Source organism: Sinocyclocheilus anshuiensis, unplaced genomic scaffold (assembly GCF_001515605.1).
Source record: "Sinocyclocheilus anshuiensis isolate Anshui unplaced genomic scaffold, SAMN03320099.WGS_v1.1 scaffold1728, whole genome shotgun sequence".
NCBI classification, from domain to species: Eukaryota; Metazoa; Chordata; class Actinopteri; order Cypriniformes; family Cyprinidae; genus Sinocyclocheilus; species Sinocyclocheilus anshuiensis.
Window position 1 is genome coordinate 62,366 of NW_015555814.1, and position 8,384 is coordinate 70,749.

The window sequence follows — 8,384 nt, forward strand, 5'->3', positions numbered from 1 at the left end:
ATTAAAAATTTAAGAGAAAGCAGCCTAATTATTTTAGATTTATTCTGTTGTTTAACACCATAGTAAATAAAATGTTAATCTCTTTTTCAGGGAAATTAAAAGGACATTGGAATCCGTTCAGATTAACACCTACAAAAGGAAAAGACATAAAAATGGAGAAGTTATTCCGCAAACTCCATGTTGAAGTCAAGCACCTCAATAAACTCGGAGCTGCAGATGTTCTTCAGATAACTGAACAGTCATTACAGTCCCATGAGTTTTATTCTGAAAAGGAGCTGATTCAGACTTTCATACAAAAACTACTGATGATGAACTACAGAGCAAGATACATTAAAACTAAAGAGACCAACAAACAGGATCAAACACAACAAACAGACAACGACTTCTCTGAAGAAGAGAGTGATATTTTTGATGATGTTTTCGGAAACCTCTCTCCGTCAGACAAAGCATCAAATCAGTCTGACCCTGTTCACCCAATGGATGTTCAGATGGCCGTGTTTCACTGTGCTGATGGTTTCTTGAAGCAGCTGATGGTGACTAAACTTGACTTCAGACAAGTCAAGAAAAGCTGGAAGATGAGAAACAACAATGAAATCATCAGTCAAACCCAGCCGATCTACAAGGCAGAAACTCCAATGGTGTTTTTCTTCAGGTGTGGCTCTGTGTCTTCATCCAAGTCTCAGCCGATGAATGATCTGATCAATGAGAAACACGACACGTTCTTCCACAGGAACTGCCCAGGCAGCAGCAGAACAAGAGAGCTGATGGATGGAGTGGTGGAGATCGCCTGGTTCTGGCCCTCTGGGAAAAACACGGATAAATTCACTGACTGTGTTGCGTTCTGTAATCTACACGGTGATGCAGGAGACCATGAGAAACAGCTGCAGATCCTCACTGAAATGGCCTCAGTCAATGTTGTTCTTCTATCACGAACGGACAAGTATGACAGAAATGCATCAATAATTAAAAACCTCTACAAAGACAAAAAACTACTCATTTGTCTTTTTCCTGAGGATACATAATTGAGATGTAATACTGTAATTGAGATGAAGAAAAGGAAATTCATAATTGGTCTGAAAGACAGAAGTCAGTCAGATGTATCTGAAGAACTCAGAAAAGCTATATATGCTTGTCTTCTAGAATCGTCTTCCACTTTCAGACTTGAAGATGTGTCCAAACACTCAGACATCAGAGTAGATGAGGAAGATGATGATGACTGCAGGAGAGGAAGAGAAGCAGCACATCAGATGATCAGTTTACTGGGGAATAAAGAGCTGACAGAAATCAAAGAATCATTTCTGCCTCATCAGAAACTGTGGCATCAGTGGAGTCAGAAGAACAAAGAACTACATCGATCTCAAGGAGATAAGACAGAAAGGGAAATAAGTAGAAAAAACACAGAAATCCGTCACCAACAGCATGAATTTCACATCAGTGACTTCATAAAGTGCTTCATTAAAGAAATTAACTCGTATGATCAACATCAGAAGATGTTTTTTCTCAAATAGCTCAAAATTCTCCTGGATGAACATACTGTACATCGGCTGATCTTTCTGCGCTACACCACAAGTATGATGTAAAGTGGTCAACAGTCTTACAACTGAAAGAGAATCATGATAAGTCAGAACAACTTGAAACGGAACAAACTGAACTTGAGACAATATCTGAGGAACTTCAGGCTGCAACCTTTGGTTTGGAGCACATCATGAGGGAGATCGGACAAATCTATTAATCATGTTCATCAGTGAAGAAGAACAAGAAAGACCTGAAAGACTTCTCTTCTCTCCCGAGTCTTGCAGCAGAGATGATGATCTCTGGATTTCCACTGGAGCTGATGGATGGAGACGCTGCTCATGTTCCTGTGATCTGGATCTCTGCTGTTCTAGATCAACTCGTCCAGAAACTGGGAGACCAGAGAGTCTTTGTGCTGTCAGTTTTAGGGCTTCAGAGCTCTGGGAAATCCACCATGCTGAACGCCATGTTTGGACTCCAGTTTGCCGTCGGTGCTGGAAGATGCACCAGAGGAGCTTTCATGCAGCTGGTCAGAGTCTCAGACGAGATGAAAACACAACTGAACTTTGACTATATTCTGGTTGTTGACACTGAGGGTCTTCATGCTCCAGAACTGGCTGGACGATCAACTAGAGATCATGACAATGAATTGGCCACATTTGTTATTGGTCTTGCAAATCTTACACTGATAAACATCCTTGGAGAAAACCTTGCTGAGATGCAGGACATTCTTCAGATTGTTGTTCAGGCCTTCATGAGGATGAAGAAGGTCAAACTGAATCCCAGCTGTGTGTTTGTGCATCAGAATATTTCAGACATCACAGCTGGAGAGAAAAACATGGGAGGGAAGGAGATGACTGCAGGAGAAACTTGATGAAATGACAAAACTTGCTGCAGAAGAGGAAGTCTGTGATGCAGAACGTTTCAGTGATGTCATTAAATTTGATGTTCAGAATGATGTGAAGTATTTTGCTCAGCTCTGGGAGGGAAACCCACCCATGGCACCACCAAACCCAAACTACTGTGAGAACATTCAAGAACTAAAAAAAACTATTATATCTCATGCTTCAAAATCACATGGAATGAGTCTGACACACCTCAAAGATCATATTAAAAATCTCTGGGAGGCTTTACTGAAGGAACAATTTGTCTTCAGCTTTGGATATTCTCTGGAGACTGCAGCCTACAGGAAACTGGAGAATGAATACAGCAAGTGGTCCAGGAGTCTACAAAATGCCATGATGGTAATTGAGAACAAACTGCACGACGAAATAAGAAATGAAGCAATTCATGAAGTTGAGGAAACTGATCTTCAAAGAGAACTTAACAAGACAAGTAAAAAAGTGAAAAAATCAATGTCTGAATTTTTTGAGAAAGACGCATATGCAGCAATACTGATTCAGTGGAAAACATCATCTGAAACAAAAATCAAAGAGCTTGAGAAAAACATTGTGAGAGAAACAAAAGGGAAATTAAATGAGATTCTTCTTCATTTCAGTCAGGTTTCAGGCCCCACCATAGCACAGAAACTGCACCAATGATTCAGTCATTCAATATTTCAGAGAAGGGCTACAACATCAGCTACATTCAACAACTGGCATTTTACATCAAGTAGAGTGTAATAGAATATCAGAACATATGTGAGAAATATGAATTTCAGGAAGAATTCTTTGTGGATTTGGTTTATTTAATCTGTAACAGTGCAAAAGCGATTTTTATTCACCAACACAGACTGTTCAGGGAAGCCAATGACCCCGATCTCTATCCCTTGATGTTTCATTGCTCCCAGGTGTGTCTCGTCATCCCCTCCTCCTGTGTGTGTATAAATAGTGTTCCCAGTCCCAAGTTCTCTGTCCGCTGTTGAACGTCTTCCTGTGTTCGTCTCCCTTGGTTTCTTGGTGGTAATAAAGTCCTGTTAAACGTATTCTCCAGCGTCTCCTCGTTCCTCGTGTGTGTGCATCGTGACAGTCATGGAGCAACATCAGCTGCTATATTTGGTGACATCATCTGTCAGAAACTTAAAGAGCCCATTGAGCAGAGTGTCTATGAGAAGACTGCTAGAGATCTGACAGATGAAATGAGATCAAACTGTGAATCGCTGAATGGAAGCAGATCAAATCAGGAGAAACACATCCTGAAGACACTGGCAGAAGAGGAGGATTTTAACAAATACATTAACTACATTCGTAATCCCAGAGAACACTTCAAGAGATTCATCAGAGGTGAAGTCAGTCAGTACATCAATGATCAGTTCAGTGTCAATGTTTTACCCAAGATGAAGGAGAACATTAAACTCCTGCAGCAGAAGATCATGAAAGCAGCTCATGAATCTACTGAACATGTTCAAGTGAACAGAGGAGATGCTGGCTTGTGGTTGAAGAGTTTCACAAAGCATCTCTCAGATGAGCTGATCTTCTCTGAAAAAGACCTCAGTGGAGTCAAACATGACGATGTTGATGATTTCAACCTCCTCGAAGATGTGATAAGACAAGAACTTACTGATATAATGTCTGACATCAGCAGTAGATTCAACACAGAGACATTTCCAGTAAAGCTGGACTATAAATTCAGACCGGATGAGCTTCTGATTGATCACCTCTGTCAGTGCTGTTGGGTTCAGTGTCCGTTCTGTGGAGCCACCTGCACCAACACCATAGAAAACCATGGTGGAGATCACAGTGTTCCTTTACACAGAGTGACTGGAATTGATGGACAGTATTTCACAGGCACAGTGAATCTCTGTGCTAATATTTGCACAAATTTAGTGGCAAGTGATCTTACTTTGAAATCACCCTATGGATCGTTCAGTTTGAGAGATTACAGAAGAGCAGGAGGAGTTTATGCAGACTGGAGCATCACACCTGACCTCTCTGAACTGCCCTACTGGAAGTGGTTTGTGTGCAGATTCCAAAAAGATCTGGAAAAATATTACAATAAAACATTTGATGGAGAGGGACGGATCCCATATGAATGGAGAACATACTCAAAACAGTATGCTATTGACAGTTTAGATAAACTTTACCTGGGCAGTGGACAGAGAATGGAGACTCTCAGATTCACCTCAGATCACAGTCAAAGATGACTTTCTATTACATTCTCAGATGAGCAAAGCTCATACACTAGAAGAGGATAAAAAAAAAAAATTCAGTAAACAATACTGTGAAATTATTAAAACAACATATTTCTGAACACAGGCCTAATTAATACAACTAATCCTAAAAAAAAACACCCTCCTATTTCCGTTCACTATTATGGATCTACATCCCCTTCAGAGATCTACAAGTGAGTGATGCCTAGTGGTACCATCACAGAGAGGCACAAAATCACTTTCCAGAACATTTTCATTCATTATTCTTTACTGCTGGAATGATTTTCCCACCCTTATTCAGAACGCAGAATCCCTGACAGTATTCAAGAGACAGCAGTAAACTCCTCTTCCATCAACATTCAACTGCATCCTATTAAAAAAAAAATATTTCCTTAATCCCTCCCTGTACTAATCCGGACGATGTCTGAAACTTTCTATTACTAGCACTTGTATTTATCTGCCTCTTTATGATGATTTGCTTGTTGTTACATTCCACAGTTGTAAATTGCTTTGGATAAGAGCATGTGGTAAATTAATAAATGTAAATCCAGTACTTCACTCAATACAAATAATGTCAACATCAGTCAAGACACAATAAATGTATTTGTTAAAAAGACCCTGTCAAATGTCCTTTTACACTTATTTTACATGTATTTGTTACATGCCCCCTTTTAAATCCAGAGGTAGGAAGAGGTGTGTATCTAGAATAGTGGGGAGAGAATGAGAGAACTGCCGTCTCCAGGTCCCAGGGCAGATACACAAAATGCTCAGCAACACCATTTTCAATATAACACTAGATATTTTATTAAATAAACTGCGGGAAATAATCAAACAAAGGCTTCAGAAGGGGAAAACGCCAAAACAACTAAGAAAAGCATATTCGTTTTTTTTCCAGTTTTTTTCCCAAGGAATAACTTTCCTACTAAAGAAAATAAAATACAGATATACTTCCCTGACTCCCTCTCTAATTTCAACACAGGAGGAAAAAAAAACTGTAGATCTTAAAAGAAAAGGCATCCACCTCCCTATACAAAAAACTCAGATATAAATGATTTAGAAATAGCTGAAGCACTGCACATGTAAGGAAAAGCGAAGTCCAGCAGCCTGTGTGTATTGTATGTCTTTTCTTGTGCTTCTGTAAAAAATCAGTTGATTTATTCAAACTTTGAATTCGAATTAAATTCAAGTGACTATAAAATACAAATTGCAATAGTACAACTAAGAAAAGCATATTCGTTTTTTTTTTCCCATTTTTTTCCCAAGGAATAACTTTCCTACTAAAGAAAATAAAATACAGATATACTTCCCTGACTCCCTCTCTAATTTCAACACAGGAGGGAAAAAAACTGTAGATCTTAAAAGAAAAGGCATCCACCTCCCTATACAAAAAACTCAGATATAAATGATTTAGAAATAGCTGAAGCACTGCACATGTAAGGAAAAGCGAAGTCCAGCAGCCTGCGTGTATTGTATGTCTTTTCTTGTGCTTCTGTAAAAAATCACTTGATTTATTAAAACTTTGAATTCGAATTAAATTCAAGTGACTATAAAATACAAATTGCAATAGTAATTTTAGATGTTAATCATAATGTTAGTTGTGCTTGCTTGCTCTTGACAAAATGTGTAGTTTTTTCCTGTACAACTTGCTAACGTCAGTAATAGACAGAAATCGAAAGGACTCAGATGAAGTGCCTACTTCTCAATTCATTCATGAGCCTTTCAGTTTGATCTATCCTGGCCGTAGATTTGCGGTAACAAAAGCCTCCTTACAATTTACTAGTTATAATGATTTCAGCAGAGTCTAAAATTAATCAAGAAATATTTATTTCGCCAGGCACAACAAAACATCATTTAAGAAGAATACATTCAATCAATACAGTGAATACATCAATTAAAGAAGAATGGGTAACACTTTACATTAAGGTTTCCTTTATAAAGTGTTTATAAAGGTGTTCATAAATGACTAATAAATGACTAATAACTCGTTTACAAATGCATTATAAATCATTGATAAGCCAGTTATAAATGCATGAATAAAAAAATGTGATTTTAATGCAAATAGTGAGTCATTTTTAATTCACATGTTATAAAGGCTTAATAAATATATTGTAAAATGTAAAAACGTGTGTACACAATAAATGCATTGTACCAAATGATTAATTTAAATGTATGTACATAGTAGTTAAGGCCACCTAATATAAACTGGGACCAAAACTGATAAGGGACATAAAAGCACAACAATTATTTCACGAGATATTAATAATGAAAATTTTAAATCCTATATTAGTTACTTGTGAATTTTAATGTAAAGTGAACACCTGTGAACCATTTATTAATGAGTTATAAACATTAGTAAGCTGTGAAAGTGCATCTTAATGTAAAATGAACACCTGTGAACCATTTATTAATGAGTTATAAACATTAGTAACCTGTCAAAGTGAACCTTAATGTAAAGAGAACACCTGTGAACCATTTATTAATGAGTTATAAACATTAGTAACCTGTCAAAGTGAACCTTAATGTAAAGAGAACACCTGTGAACCATTTATTAATGAGTTATAAACATTAGTCACCTGTCAAAGTGAACCTTAATGTGAAGTGAACACCTGTGAACCATTTATTAATGAGTTATAAACATTAGTAACCTGTCAAAGTGAACCTTAATGTAAAGTGAACACCTGTGAACCATTTATTAATGAGTTATAAACGTTAGTAACCTGTCAAAGTGAACCTTAATGTAAAGTGAAGACCTTTGAACCAGTTATTAATGAGTTATTAACATTAATAACCTGTGAAAGTACATCTTAATGTAAAGTGAACACCTGTGAACAATTTATTAATGATTTACAATCGTTAGAAACCTGTCAAAGTAAACTTGAATGTAAAGTGGACACACTAATCATTTATTTATTGATTATTATTGCACACACAATTTTATTTTTCTGGTGAAATGTATTTTTATTGTTGTTGCACTATATCAGTAAACAACTTTAAACTTGAAGCAAAAAGATTTGTTAGAGCACATACAAACATTGCTGGGCATAACTGCACACAAAAAGTGGCTTATACAAGTAAACTCACATTAAACAATTCAGAAACACAATCAAGTATTCCACAAAATTATAACTAAGCATCACATCTAAACAAGAAACATATTACTTGATAAATGCAAGCTCAATAAAGGCACCTAAATATTTATAATTTTGTCTAATTTAACATTTTTTAAATAATCATTAAATCAATGACCGATAGTTCCGTTGCGAAATTGTAATCTCACATAGAGTTTACTGATTTTACGGGTAAGCTAACTGTGGGGTGACATTGCAGAGTATGTTTTTCAAGTGTTTATGTGTTTTTTTTATGGTGTTAAATTTCCTACATCTTCTACCTTATTTGATTTATTCTCAGGTTAGGTAAAGTAAGTCAAATTAACATATTCAATAAACCTGGATCTCCGGCGTGCAGCGTTTGGCTGCGGGAAAAAAAGTCGTCCTACATTTAAAAACACTTCTTGATATCACGTTTGAGTTCATGAGTTCGCCTACCAATGTATGAGAGGAACACAGATATTTCCTATTTTATATTCATTTCCTAGCATTTAATTTACTATTATTTATTTTGAACACAACAATTTCAGAAATGTCCTGTTTAAGATTGTAGGTCATCTTGTACCCTGTCAAGGACAAAGCTAACCAGCAAAACTTGATATCAAAAGCATCCTAAATGTTACATGTGTTTGCACCATTTCCAGTAAACTTTCTTGGTATTGCTGTTTCAAATATCC

General features: G+C 36.7%; 1 pseudogene; it reads left to right on the forward strand.

Annotated features, from left to right (window-relative positions):
- Window positions 1–554: 554 nt before the first annotated feature.
- On the forward strand, window positions 555–5,182 carry LOC107675157 (interferon-induced very large GTPase 1-like; annotated as a pseudogene).
- Window positions 5,183–8,384: the final 3,202 nt, after the last annotated feature.